Source organism: Atta cephalotes, assembly GCF_000143395.1.
Source record: "Atta cephalotes unplaced genomic scaffold scaffold00011, whole genome shotgun sequence".
NCBI classification, from domain to species: domain Eukaryota; kingdom Metazoa; phylum Arthropoda; class Insecta; order Hymenoptera; family Formicidae; genus Atta; species Atta cephalotes.
This window is the reverse complement of record NW_012130075.1, coordinates 3473008-3487989: the sequence shown is the minus strand read 5'-3', so window position 1 is coordinate 3487989 and position 14982 is coordinate 3473008.

Sequence of the window (14982 nt, the reverse complement as noted above, 5' to 3'; positions counted from 1 at the left end):
AGACGAGCAGTGCAAGAGAGCGAAAGAAATGGGGCCGCCGCAGTCTCGGGGAGACATTCGTCTTAGAGGGCAAGGATTATGTTTGCGAGTGATCTCATGCAAGAATCCCATAAATTTTCTCAATCCTCCCCCGGTGGCGAAAGGGTTGCCAACAAACGAGCATACAAAGATGAAAAGGGAATCGTAACGCGCTAGGAAATGTCGGCAATTTGGGTAATGCGCCGCAATAATGAGTTCATGGTTTGTAAGCCTAACGAATAAATAAACGTAAGTGTCATCATGTCCATCTGACGTGTTAATATTTTGTATTGTGACCGAGTTGTGTGCGCGTGACATGTCGATACCGCATAACTCGCGGTTTAATTTGCAATAATGTCAACCGCGGGTAGTAAATGGTCGATAGTGTGGTTTGAAACAGAATGTCGTTAATTTTCCTATAGTATATACTGACTTTAATGTATACTTTTGGAAAACTATACTCTTCCATTTCATTCCGGATCATTCTCGAGTAGACTAATTATATTAATATATAGACAAATACATTTAATTTAATTACTAACGTAATTCTTTTAATTATCTAAACTTTTTCATCATAGATGTTTCATCATAGATATATTATTATGTATTATAATAAGTATAGTTATAATAACATTTCAGAGATATTAATTAAGAATTCAATTTGAAAATTTTAAAAATTAAAAAAATTTTTTTTAAACTGCTAACATTATTACTGACAAATGATTAAATTAAAATATAACAATAAAATAACAGTTATTGAAACAAAACTCAATTTTTTTCTTACAATTTTTGTAATACAGTAATACTATTTGATAACAATTCAATAAATAAAAAAGGATTAGAGCAAGTTATTGTTGTTAATATTTTAATGTAAAACATTTTATAAACAAAAGTTTTGATCTTCTAGGAAGTCTTTCTCACAATATTAAAATATATAATAAAAGTTAAGTTTAAACTAAATGGTAAAAATATATATTTCCAATTAGACGCTTATTAACAATAAATTAAGACTAATTACAATAATTCGCTCGAAGAAATATTTCATTTGAGAGAATTTCATGGCTATTTAGATACATACAATTGTGTTCTCTAACTTCTTGTCACTAAAATGTAAACTTCATTTTCTAATTAAATATCGTCCTTGTCAATATAATTCAGTGGATATGATAAATTAAAAAGATTTAAAACATTTAATAGTATTTTAACTAAGAAGTCTAATAATGAAATAGTTCAATTGACAACATATATAATTAGTCATCAAAAATGGAGAGATATAAAAATAATTTAGATATAACTACTAAATTATCAATATCTAAATAAGATATCAACATCTAAATAAATTAATCATATCCACCTAATTATACTGAGAAGGACGATATTTAATTGGAGAATGAAGTTTAGATTGTATTGATAGAACATAATTGTGTGTATATGTAGCAATAAAAGCCTCTCACAGAGGCTAAATTGAAAGAGTCGTATGTAAGCAAGTATGTAAGCAGTACTAACGTAATCAGATTTCCAACACTCAATTAAATTTAAGCTTCTGGCAGTAATTCTTCAGTCTGTTGTTAGTTCTTCTTGAATTGGAATTGCTAATCTTTACCGGCGATATTAAATCTGCTAATTTCTTTGCAAAGTACGATCATTTAAATGTTTAAGGGAATCCTAAAAACAATTAGTTATACTGTAAATAATATTGACGCACAGACAATTTACGTGACACACATTGATACACATATTATGAATCTGTGAAATTAGCATGACATTCTATTAATATAAAAAAATAATGACAGTTTCAGTAGCGCTTTAATAAATATTAGCACTTTTAGCGATAGTTTTATTAAAGATCTATTAATATATGCATTTTGAAAATAAAATTCCAACAATTTCCAATTTTTATATATTTTATATAGGATAAAAACCACTAGTCGTAGATCACTCTTTAAATAAAAATTTATATTTTTATTCAGAACAATAAATAAAATATTCCAAACAATTAATAAACTATTTAATAGTCATGATTGATCATAAAGATTGGATGATTTTATTTCATTTCATTACCGTTTTATATGTTTTAATTTGAATTAAATAATAAGTAAGTGACAATTATTCACAATTAGACTCCACGTATTAATTGCGAATCAATTCACCAAATGTTTTATCTTTTTTAGTGGCGTTATTACATCTCATAAGAACAATAAAAATGATTTGCGTATGCATATCGTATATATAACAAAATCATGATGCAATTTTACATTCAAGTCATTTAAATTTATTTAAAATTAGTAACAGTTAAAAATCAATGATAATTAAAAAAATGAATGAAAATTAAACGTTTAGTAATAAAAAAAAGAGTTAAATTATAAATAGTAACACTTTTTGTATATATACATTTGTATATATACAGACATAGATACTATTTTATATTCTATTTTGATACTTAAAACAAACAAATCTTTTCGGGATGGCATCATTTGTAAGATTTGATAAGTTTTTAAATGCTTTTATAATAAATTTATAATAAATTTACGTACGCTGTAAAAGTATCGTTATATAGCATAGTGATTAAACAGCATCCGCGGACATATTTAATCTCAATTAAGCATAACATTGATTTTTCTCATGAAATCTGATGCTATTATTTACTATATTATTTACTATAAAAGCCATAAGGTAATTTTTATACTTTGTATGATACTATACTTTGAATGAATTTTTAAAGATACATACGTTAATTAACATCGCACATTTAATTAGTTCACGACATCAATAACACGTATAGCGCTGTTCTTAATAAATTAAATTCAATTGACACTTAAAAGAGGTAAAACAAATAAAAAATCTTGTAATATGTATCATTTAATGGGAAATATTATAATTATTTAAATATAAAAAGTCCGGAACTAGTGCCTGATCCACATCTAGTGTTTTTAACCTGTTTTTAATAGAAAACAGTCCGACACTTGAAAAAAATATTTTGCTGATTATTTATAGCAGTTTTAGTGACAGTTCTCATTAATTTTAGCAAAGTTCTATGCTCTACAAATTATTTTTAAAGAGAGTTCCGACTGCTAAATATTTTTTATTAATTTTTTAATATCTTGAGCACTTGTAGAAAAAGTGTCGCGCTGAGCATTTTTATCAGTTTTAGCAACAATTTTTGTAAAGCGACAGTTCTAGCAGAATTCTGTACTTTACTATCATTTTTTAATGGGATTTAAAAAAATCCGGACCGCTATACATTTTTTAATCAATTTTTTAATTTCCAAATCCAATACGAGATTTGCAGAAAAAGTGCCGTGCTGATTGTTTATATCAATTCTAGCAACAGTTTTCGTTATTTTTAATACAGTTTTATGCACTACATTATTTTTAAATAGAGTTTCGACGGCTATATATTTTTAATTAATTTATTACTGTTTAAATCTACAACAACTATAGGAAAGATATCATGCTGGATACTTGTAGCAATTTAAGCGGCATTAGTTTGTAAGGAAGAATAACCGAGTTAAACGCCACTATACAGAGCGTATATCCACGGCGCAGGATCAATAGAAGAGATCGATGATTATGTGGCCATTACTTGCGATAGTTGTAGATCATTATTAGAGTTGTTAGCGACATATTATGATCTCATTACGACGCATTTAAGTCGATAGCGTGATCTCATTAAAGTTTATGTTATATTTGTACGAGTGTCACTGTTTTTTAACAGGTTTTTAATTTTTTTAATTTTATGCCCTAAAATCATTTTTAGTCAAACTTCAACGGTTTCAGACAGAAAAACGCTGCGAGGTGTATTCTTTGATCGAATCGTGACTGAACAACCATCTCTAAACAAGTATCAACCTCAAAAGCGCTCCGCTTTTGCGATAGAGATATAAAGCGTGGCGCTCACTTTTACTTGATGCTTGATTAAAAAATGGAAAAATTCTTAGAAGTTTTCCACAGGATAGCATGTATTTAATGGCTGCGCTAACAAATTTAATCAGTTTTTCGTTTGTCAAGGAAGAAGTCACATCGACAAGAATTTCTCGAAAAAAATTCAACAGGTAAAAATATAATAACTTTGCAGCACAAAATTTTTACGTTCAAGAAGGATAATAGAAAGTAATTAAGAGCCTTTTTTAGTGTAAATTAACTTAAAATTTTTTGTAATTTTATTATATCATTTTTTTACATTTGTTTTTTACATTACAATTGCTTTTTTATTATTCCATGTAGACATCAGAATGACAAAATTAAATTACTTGGTTCTCTTATATCTTAATTTCCGGACTATGAATGATAGCGATACATTTCCACTATTGCGCATTGACTGAAATATATCGCATCATTGCAGAAAAAGAATTTTATTGCAATATATCTCGAAAACACATATATATTATTATTATTAATGAAAACAGAAGTGGATATGGAAAATAAAATTTAGACAACTTTCAATATTAAGGCAGAAAACAAATATCTTCCTGCTTCGTTGAAATAGCTAAAAATAATTCAATTAATCCGATTTCAAAGAAGTTTGATATAATTATTTCGAGTGAGCAATGGAAGAATATTATGTATCTTACGAAAACTTTATGGCAGAAAGTTTAAACATGTTTTGCAAAGCGGCTCATAATAGAGAATGAATCATAAAATAGAGAGAGGTAGCAAAAGTTTAGTTACACAAAGTTTAGTTACAATATCGTTTAAGAAAGCACAACGTCTATCTGTTCAGTAAGATATTATATATTTATTTCATGGTCATTTATAAGAAATGTAGCGTTCTTATATTGGATCAAGCGACGCCAAATGTATAACGGGCCGCTTGATTGCTTGACGTGAACATTATTACGTATATATTCATGCCGTTACCGAATTCGCTACATTAGCTTTCTGGAGTTTTGATATTAACAAACTTTAGATTACTCAGAAAGCCGCAATCAAAAATTTAGAAACATTTTTATTATATAATGTCATCGGTATCTTTCGATTGCGATCCGAGTTCGAATAAAATTGGTGCAGTCGATACTGAGATCTGGAGATCGTTTCCCAAAAAGGGACCATTTCAGCTTTTCAAATTTTTTCAGTCGTACGTGTGATACATACATATAAAGCGTTTTGTTCATTAAGCTGCTGTTCACAATGCCTTCATAAAATTTTAATTTTAATGTAAAATTAAAATAAAATTAGCAACGAAAATGAACTTATATGGGTGTAATTTATGTACATGAGATAAACGGGGAGAGGGCGAGAGAGAGAGAGAGAGAGAGAGAGAGAGAGAGAAGAAGAGAAGAAGCTAACAAAAGGGAAAAACAAGAATGTGAAAAAACAAGAATGTAAAAGAAAGAAAGTGAAGGCAAGAAGAGAAAAGAAAAGCGAGAGTAAGGTTACAAATTTTATATATTAAATTTTATAATATTAAATCCATATCGTTGTCAAAAATTTGTATTAGTGATAATATTTATAAAACGATAAAAATATATAAACGGAGGACAAATTTATTGCTAGATAAAAGTACAAAATGGACATCTGTAAATGATTAAAGTTGAGATATGTAAGTGACCTCGAAATGCTAAGAACGCATACATATTTTTCTTAGAACGAATTTAAATAGTTAGTATAATATTAAATTAGTTTAATATTAAAGAAATATAAATTTAGAAAATAACAATTTTAGAAACAATCTGTATGTATTTTTAAAAAATTTAAATTCTACAATTATTACATTTTCTAAAATTTACAAAAAGTAGTGAAATTCCTAAAAAAACTTTTTTAAAAAAAGAAAAAAATTTACGCCAAGTGCATAAAAAAAGGTATTAAATATTTCTTCTTAATAAAAAACAGATATGAAATATATGTAATTAGCCAAGTATTTTACGCAAGACAAATAAGATAGACTAAATAATTAAAATTGTCAACTAGATTATAGTGAAGAAAAAATTTAATGTGCCCGAGTCGCATTAAAATGTAATAGGACCAGTATGTTTTCACAGTACGGAAATTATTTGCGAATTATTAAAAAGATTTTTACATACAATATTTTGCAGAGATACACAATATATAAAAACAATAATTCAACAAAGAAAAGATGTTAATAATTGTTTATTAATCTTGTAAACTTATTTATAATGTTGTTATATCTAAATATTTATCATTATGAATATTATTATATATTATTCCTCCATAATTTATATCAAGTGATATCTTGGCTAATTATATTTATTTCATATCCGTTTTTGATTAAGAAGAATGTATTTAACACCTCTTTTTATGCGTAACTTGGCATTACTTGCATTACTTGGCGTAAATTTTTCTTTTTTTAAAAAGATTTTTTTTAAGATAATGCGTAGATTGTGCGATATATGATGTGAATGTCAAAATACATTTAATTGTTTTTAATGTCGATGAAGAAAATCATTCATATGAAAAAAAGCGTCAATTGAGAGGTCAACATCGCAAAATTGTAGCTAAAATTTTAATTGAAAAAAAATGGATGTTATAACATTTCGCAGAGAGGAAGCTAAATGTCTAAAAGATTTCGGCGACATTGAACTTTCAATTATTCCTAATGCTGCTGTTTTGCGAAAAGCGAAAGAATAGAGTTTATTAGAAAAACACGGATTTTCGAATGTTAAAATGCGGTTTTGAATCTATTACAAAGTTCAAAATAGGGAAAATATTGTGGTGCTATACATAATATTGGACTATTAGAATTTTTTGTATTTATTGGAGTCCCGAACAACAATTGTTGCGTAACGCACAAAACACGAAAAATTCTAAGTTTTATGACAATTGATGCAACTGAAAGTGTAATCGAACGCCATTCCAAATATGAACCACCAATCTTTTTATATCAGTGTGTGTGTGTGTGTTGATAGTGAAAATATTCTAATTTTTCAAATGATTTCAGCGGATTATAAATCAATGCATATTTCTTGAGAAAAATATCTAAAGGTCATATCAAGCTCCGCGTATAGTAGTTTGTGATTTTGGATGGGCAATTTTAATTGCTATAGCAGAATATTTGCACACACCACACACAAAATGCATTAATTTGTCAAATTATTTTAAAAAATGTTATATTTTACGATTATAAAATGATTAAATTCCCTCGTGTTTCATTAAGCTAGATGTAAGCCATATGATATCATATGATATCAAGATGAAATTGTTTGAAACATAAGGAAATTATTGTTTGATTTTGAACAAACCTTGTTCGAAAAATTTTGTCTACGTTTCATAAATCAAGCAAAATGACTTCTCCAGAGGAACTAAGTACATTGTTTAAAGCTATTCTATTTGTGACATTAAGTAAATATGTTAGCATCAATGAAAACGGAAAAGAATTGCCATCTAAGTCGCGTTTGCAATATCTGAATGCTAAAAAGTGTTACAATGTTCGAATTGACAAGTGAGATAGATAAAGATCATTTTAGTAATGACAGAAAATTCAGGAAAAGCAGATGATAAAAATATTTCTGATTGGTTTCTTGGAGTGCCAATATATACGACAATGCCAAATAATTAGCAATTAATTATACCGAAGGAATAGTCATAAATGCTTGTTTCACTTCTGAATTTGCAAATATGATGAAAACTCGTTTAATGCCGTACATTGTATTATGGAACAGTATAATGCGATCGCGTTTCAAGATAGGCGAAGAAAGTGTGACTTCTTCTTCTGTGGATATGGCATTTGCTGTCTTGAAAAATCACTCATTTAAAGGTCACGCATTTAAATTGTTAATAAGAGCTGACAAATTTGTGCATGAGCGTCTCGACTATCTTGATAGTAGAATTAAATTAACATCTTCTGAAAAAGATATTTTAATTGAGCCTTGTAAACACTGTAAACATTTTGTGAGCAACAAAATCATACAGTGCATGATTATTCTGCCGCAAACTCTGTGGAAATGTAAGCAAACGATACTTTAAATGTTTGTTCTTCTGCTACAATTAATTTTGATATGTCAGAGATGTTAACGTTCAAAATGAAAATAAGAATAATATAACGATTAGTAGTGTCATTGATACTGAGGATAAATTAAATTGTAATATTAGCGAAAATTGACGAGGCCTTCGTGAGCCGCTAGAGACACAAAGTTAAGTACAAAGTGTGTTACAAAGAAACGACATAAACTGTCATAATTAGATAAGTACCCGGAATGAGATTATATAAAGTTAGCTAGGAATCAAAATATCTCAAGTAATAGCGCTTGCAAAGCGTTTGCAAAGCGATTATATGCACTTTTTTAACGCTTTGGTCACGCTTTGTAAGTGCTATGTGCTACTTGAGAGACTACTCTCAATAAAGAAAGAATAGTAATCTAGAAGCGTATCACTTTGATTGATAAAAAAATTATTAGCATCTACCAAATTTGTTCGACGCAATACTTCACTTAGTAAGTGGCATTGCTAAATATAAAACCATGTAAGGAAAATATTACATTGATAAAAAATCGCACTGTAAATTCAGCTTTTTCAATACTTCACATTGGCAAAATAATATAACGACATTATAATGAAAGAGTGAAAATCTTATTAAATATTTCGCCTTTAGTAATGCTTTAACAATATATACGTGCAATGTTTAAATTAGATACTAATTGCAACGTTGTTCATTTAATAACTTGTTTATTCACGGATATATAAAGTTGTCAAAAAACCATCGAATGTCCCTGTACTTCTTCACGAATAAGGCAGACTATCGAACTAAACTTAAATATAGATATACTCCTCTGTAAAAGGCTGCAAGAAGGCTGTAATGATGATTACAACTAAATACAAACAATGCTTAACAATCAATGCTCAGCGAAAACATTAAGTATGATTTTATTTATTGACACTACACTATTTACAGATGATAGATATACAAAATGGAATAAAGCAATTGTACACTCTCTCGATAGAATAGCAACTAAAATCAAATTTAAAACTAAATATGTCATAATAGGAGTGCATTATATAAATTTCTTCGCCCTGGCAAAAAAGTTGATAGAAATGATAAAAAAGTTCTACTATTTTGAATTGGAATTTGATTCGTAAATTCACTTTAAATTTGAATCAGATCTTATAGGAATCTTATACAAATTTTATAAAATCCGATAAAAATATATGATAGAATTCATATCCGATCAATCATACTGCTCGCGAGGTCAACGATAGAAAATGATATAATCTTATAGAAAACGATATAAATTGATAGAAATCCTATCGTTCTCAATCGTTCTCTATCAACTTTTTTTTACCAGGGCGATGGCAGTACCGACAATGGTCACATGTTATATATACACGTTGTGGATTGCATTGATGTGTATATATGATCTTAAAAAAAAGTTATTCGATAAGTGCAAAAATTGTAATAAATCCGCATTTAATCTTTTATGTTCAAGCCGACTAGAATAACTGTCCCAATTATTGCCGCTTTTTTCAATTGTAATATTATGGGAAGAAATTGCGGTAGCGGCACAGTTAAAAGCGATTGTCGGTGCTTGTAATTCTTAATCCGCTTGCTATTGCCCGAAACGCTGCCGCCGCTAATATGTGATCTCTACAATTTGGGAGAGCCAATCTGGAAAGAAATCGAGAGCTCGTTGGGGGTCCTGACGGTGCTGAATTCATTCGACCGGTGATCAAGTCAGAGTATAGATCATGTACAAACAGTATCCGTCCAGACTACGGAATATTATTACGAGTCCATCTTACGTGTGTACGTGCGTGATCGCAACGCAAGGTTTCTCCTAGGCGTCGTCGCGAATAGTCTGATTACGAGTTTATCTATCGAGAAGACTCAGGGTGAATTGAAAGGCACCCTTAGGCGAAGGGAAGATCCAGGGACTCGAGTTCCCCTAAACATTCGTTATAACGCGTCAAATAGAAAACGTTAAAGAGCGCGAAAGTGAAAGCGTCAAGTGTAACCTGATAAACGTTAGTGAAACATCAATTGTACTGTTAATTAATAAATTAATTAATTAATGAGATACGGAACATCAGTGGAGATATTAATGTTATTTCTCTGATCTACAAAACTAGTAGCATTAGGGACAATCATTTAAGATTTGCCTGCATTATTAATTAAAAAAAACGTAGATATTCTTAATATAGAACGATATGGTAAATATTGTTATTAAGCATCATTATTTATTTACGGGATGAATTTAATAAATGGGAGCAGTATTAGGATACATGAATAGTAATAAGAAGACAGTATTAGATACGTGTAGCAATTATCGAGGGGATATATTTGGACAAAGACTAGTAGTAATATATTCAATATTTTACATTTTATTTTTTCACTATATTTAAATAATTAGTTTTCGAGCTTGTTGCTTTTATTTTGTGTATATTAAAGTTTTTATTTAAATAAATAATATCAAAATAATATCTATTTATATATATTTTAAAAACCTTAAAATAAGTATATAAATTACTACTATGTGCTTAAAGTGGCAGTAATATTGGGATAGTTATTCTAATTTAACAGTAATCATTGCGACTTCTTGTTAAAATATATATATATATATATATATATATATATATATATATATTTTCATATATACATATATTTTTGTTAAATTATATACAAGGTATCTCGAAAGTTTTTTGTGTAGAGAAATCGTTTCGTCATACAAAAATGAAAATTATATAAGGTATATTTAATATAAAATATATTTAATTGCAATACTTACATTTGATGTTATTTCGCAATCAATTTTCATCCCACTTCTTATCTCATCGATTTAAATATTTTAGGAGTTACTGCAATATACAATATATTACATTTGGTTTACTGAAACACAAAACATAAAGAAGTATTAAATAACGTTACATGAAAATATCTGAACTATCATGTATCCACACTTTATTACATAGGTTAACCGGAGTAATTGCAACGACACTTAGTTTTATTATATTAAAATTAAAAAAGACTTTATATAACATTCGGAACTTTCTTTATTTTTATGTAGAACTATGAAAAGTGCTACTGGAATTATCATTATTTTTTTTTTATATTAGAATGTCATGCTAGTTTCACAGATCCAAATAGTATTACATCAATATTTCATGCACACATATACATATAATTTTCGTAACAATAACGTTTTAATTAGATATCTAAGTCCAATTTTAAGAATTCTACGTTATTTTTTTGTGCAACTATTTTGTAAGTACAGATTACACAACTTTTGTATGAAATAAATGCTGTGTCTAGAATCATCAACGTGATGATTCTAGAGCGTCATATTGGACTAAGAAATGGTAAAGAAAATCTCAATTTCGAAATTTTTTGTCGTTCTCAACTCTCATAGTATTAAAGCGCATTAATACTTTAATCTTATAAAAAAATTTTCGAATCAATAAAAGAGGAAACAAGTAATTGTTATATAAAAATTACATGGTTTAATCAATAATACAGATGATTTTAGAGTTTTCCTTAATAGTATTTTGTTACGAGTCGTGTAAATGAAAAAAAATCAAAGTTGGTTTACTACACTAAAATCATATACTTTAAATTTCTTGTAATGAAATCTCATTCCAAGAGAGCAAAAATACTATTACCTTTGAAAAAAAGTGAAAATATTTCACTTCTTGAAAAAGAGTGATAATTGTTACTCTTTTTTTCAAAAAAGGTATTTTTACTTTTTTAAAGTGAAATTTCACTGCAAGAAATTTAGAATGTATTAATTAAATTATATGAACAATGTTATATATATACGAATATAAAAAGAAAAAAGGTTAGGTTGATAAACCAAGAATAAAAACAAAAGATCTTGTGTAAGATAGTTATATTGCATCGCCAAACGTCGTATTGATTTAAATGTTTCCATTGCATAATAAGAGAGAAAAGATATTTCTATCATAAACAATATTTCAGAAGATAATAGAGAGTCAGTACAGTACTAAGAATGAGACGTCGAAATCTTTCCAGTTTATATATATAAAAGATCGGAGGAGGCACATGAGCGCGTTCATAAATACAATAAAGTATTTTCCATAAATAATATCCAACTGTCAGCACTTGCTGTATCCAATATTATTTCGTTCCCCGAGAATTTATCACGCGCAGAACACAATGTGTTCTTACATGTGCAAAAGAATTTAATACTGTGGAATGCACCAAAGAAATATTACGTACAATAACGTTCCTCGTGTTACTTCGAGTAAAATTCTTCTTAACCGCGCGGGTTCTTTTATACATACCGCTGTACCTAATAGTTTAGCGCGTTTTTCGTAAAGAATACATTTGCGCGGCGCAATTTTTGCACGTCAAAGAAAATGAAATATCGCGCACGCCGTGTCATCGTTATAATTTAAAATATCGCGTCATTACGTTCCCGACGAACGTTACAAATGTACTTTGCCACGTATCTTTCGCGCTTAGATTAATTAAAGCGTATGTCAGAGATATCAGAGTTTCCTTTAATTAAGACGACACGTTATGAAATTATATTTTTCCTTTCTTCTTTTCAAGACTGCAGAATCTTCCACTTTATTACCGAGTGTCTCATTTCTCATTTTATTGCGGAATATCAAAGAAATATTAAAGACAAATTTCAAAAGTAGAAGAAACAAAATTATTTCAATAGAATGCAGATAATGTGGAGTCATTAAAAATGTCCTGTGTTCTTTCATGTCAAAAACGTTATAATAACAATATTTAAAATCAGGTTGCTCGTTAAAAAAAACATTACATAATTTTTTCTGCAAACAAAAATATTCATAACATTTCTTTTTAACAGACAGGAAAAGCTAAGCTTATTGTAACCAGTAATCAAACAATCTTTAACAAAAATTCACAGATTGTGCAAATTTTGAAGCAATTCAAAAGGCATGTCAGTTAACATGCTTCACATGCACGAACAAACAATTAGTATTTATCTTGCTACATACATGTGTATTACTGTCAAAGACCGGAACCTTGTAGTGCAAATAAGCGTATCGATAAACAACAGTTAGACGCGTTACGCAGTTACACATCGCTGTCACGACGCTACCGCAAATACGTCAAAGTAAATCACCATATCGTCATAATAGTACACATCAAAGTTATTGACCATAATTAAGGGCCTCTACTTAACGATCGATAATCGATCGGTTTTGGATACGTCTATGGCCGCAGGGTCAACGATCTCTTCCTTCTGTATCGCATATGTATCGATGACTGATGTCATCAGGGAGATAATATCAAATGATTTATCGAACTTTGATAACACAACACGGTATAATTTTCTCGTATGCGACCTTTAAGAGACAGTGTACCCTTTATCTATTTTGGGTATACTGTCCCTACAATTATTTTTCGGTTCACGCATGACTGGCGAAATGTTTGATGACAGAGGAACATTGGAAATAGCGACGATGCGAGATAATAGAATTACGCAGTATGATTAAATTAAACTCCTTGCTGACGCAATCTCGAATTACGCGACTCGATGGTACATAGTTTCGTATGTTACTACGCACGGAACGTTTCATTAATTGCCACATGAAACGTTCGTCGAATAACCTCAATTAAGTGTTTGCTTACTTTATCACCGCGGTTATACTTTGTTAACTCGTACTCCTTTGTACCTGCGCTTAGACTGTACCGATGTAGTATTACCTGTATTACATTCGTTACATTCCATGGCGGACTACAGCTCGTCAAATGTTTAATACTTGTTAAATACTTTGGGCACAACTGGGACGGCGTACAGTTTATTGTCGGGAGCCATATTTAATCAATGAGAATATCATTAATCTTTTAAAGCAGCACCAAGTTTAATATTCTCACGGGATATTATATGACATCCAACGGAAATCTGTCTCTTCGACGACAAATATTCTTTTCCTTTTCTTCTTATATTGAATGTCATGAATGTCATGGAATTACAATCGCTACTCAATATTCACTAAAGAGTTTGATAATAATAAATGTGATTTTAATTTCTTTAAATCTTTTCAATTTCAATATTTTGCAATTTTGAAAAAATGAGGATTATATTATTTTTTACGCGTTAGACTTTGAAATATTAAAGTGTAAAAACTAATATAGAGATCACGACGTTGAGGAAATCAGAAAAGATTTAACGGAAAAGGTTCAAAGTTAAGACGGAAGATAAACGAAAAAACGTATTGAAGAGGAATAGAGCACTTACTTAAAGTATTGTAAAGCTCCGGATGTTGTTATCGGAGTCCATCTTCTTATCTGTTTCAAGCTTCGGACGAAAAGATCCAAAAAAGACAATCAAAGTACCTTTTTCGATTCACCCGTAGATACTTTCGTTTGCGGTATCGCGCCGTATGTTACGATAGCTAACCATTTTAGTCCATTCACCCTATCGATTATTGCTTCTTAATTCTTTTTATCTTTTTTTTTCTCAAATAATTCAGTCTTTTCGACTACCGTCATTGCCTTTTTATTCTTGAATTTAAGATCTTCTTTAATTTATGATGTATGATCAAGATTACGAAAGAAAGAAAAAAAACATAATTTCTTGTTTCGTACCCATTTCTTTTCATTTATATCATAATTCTGGCTGTGCTTCTTTTTATAATAATTAAAAATTTGTGTCTCTAACTTGGAACGAATTCATTTATCTATGTAATAAATTAATTATAAAAGGAATTATAATTCTGATTCGATAAAACGCGCGTTTAATCACTAACGTAATTATTGTAACAACGGGATCTAAGAAGCGTCGCTCACGATAGCAGTGACGATGGAAAAACGCATAAATTACCATTGTGTCAAGAAAAGCCCGTGGCAGCAGAATTTATTCACGGATTATTGTATTACTTTTCCACGGCCATCCCTCCTACCTTCAAATTCTGCTGTTCTATCACGAGAGCTGTCGCATTGGTACATATATTAAAATTCACCGGACTACCAGGGAGGTGGACGATAAAAAAGATTCGAATTTAAAGGACGCCCGAATGGATGCATGGACGGCCCGAATGTCAGGCCATCCATGCATCCATTCAATTTGTCGTCGATTA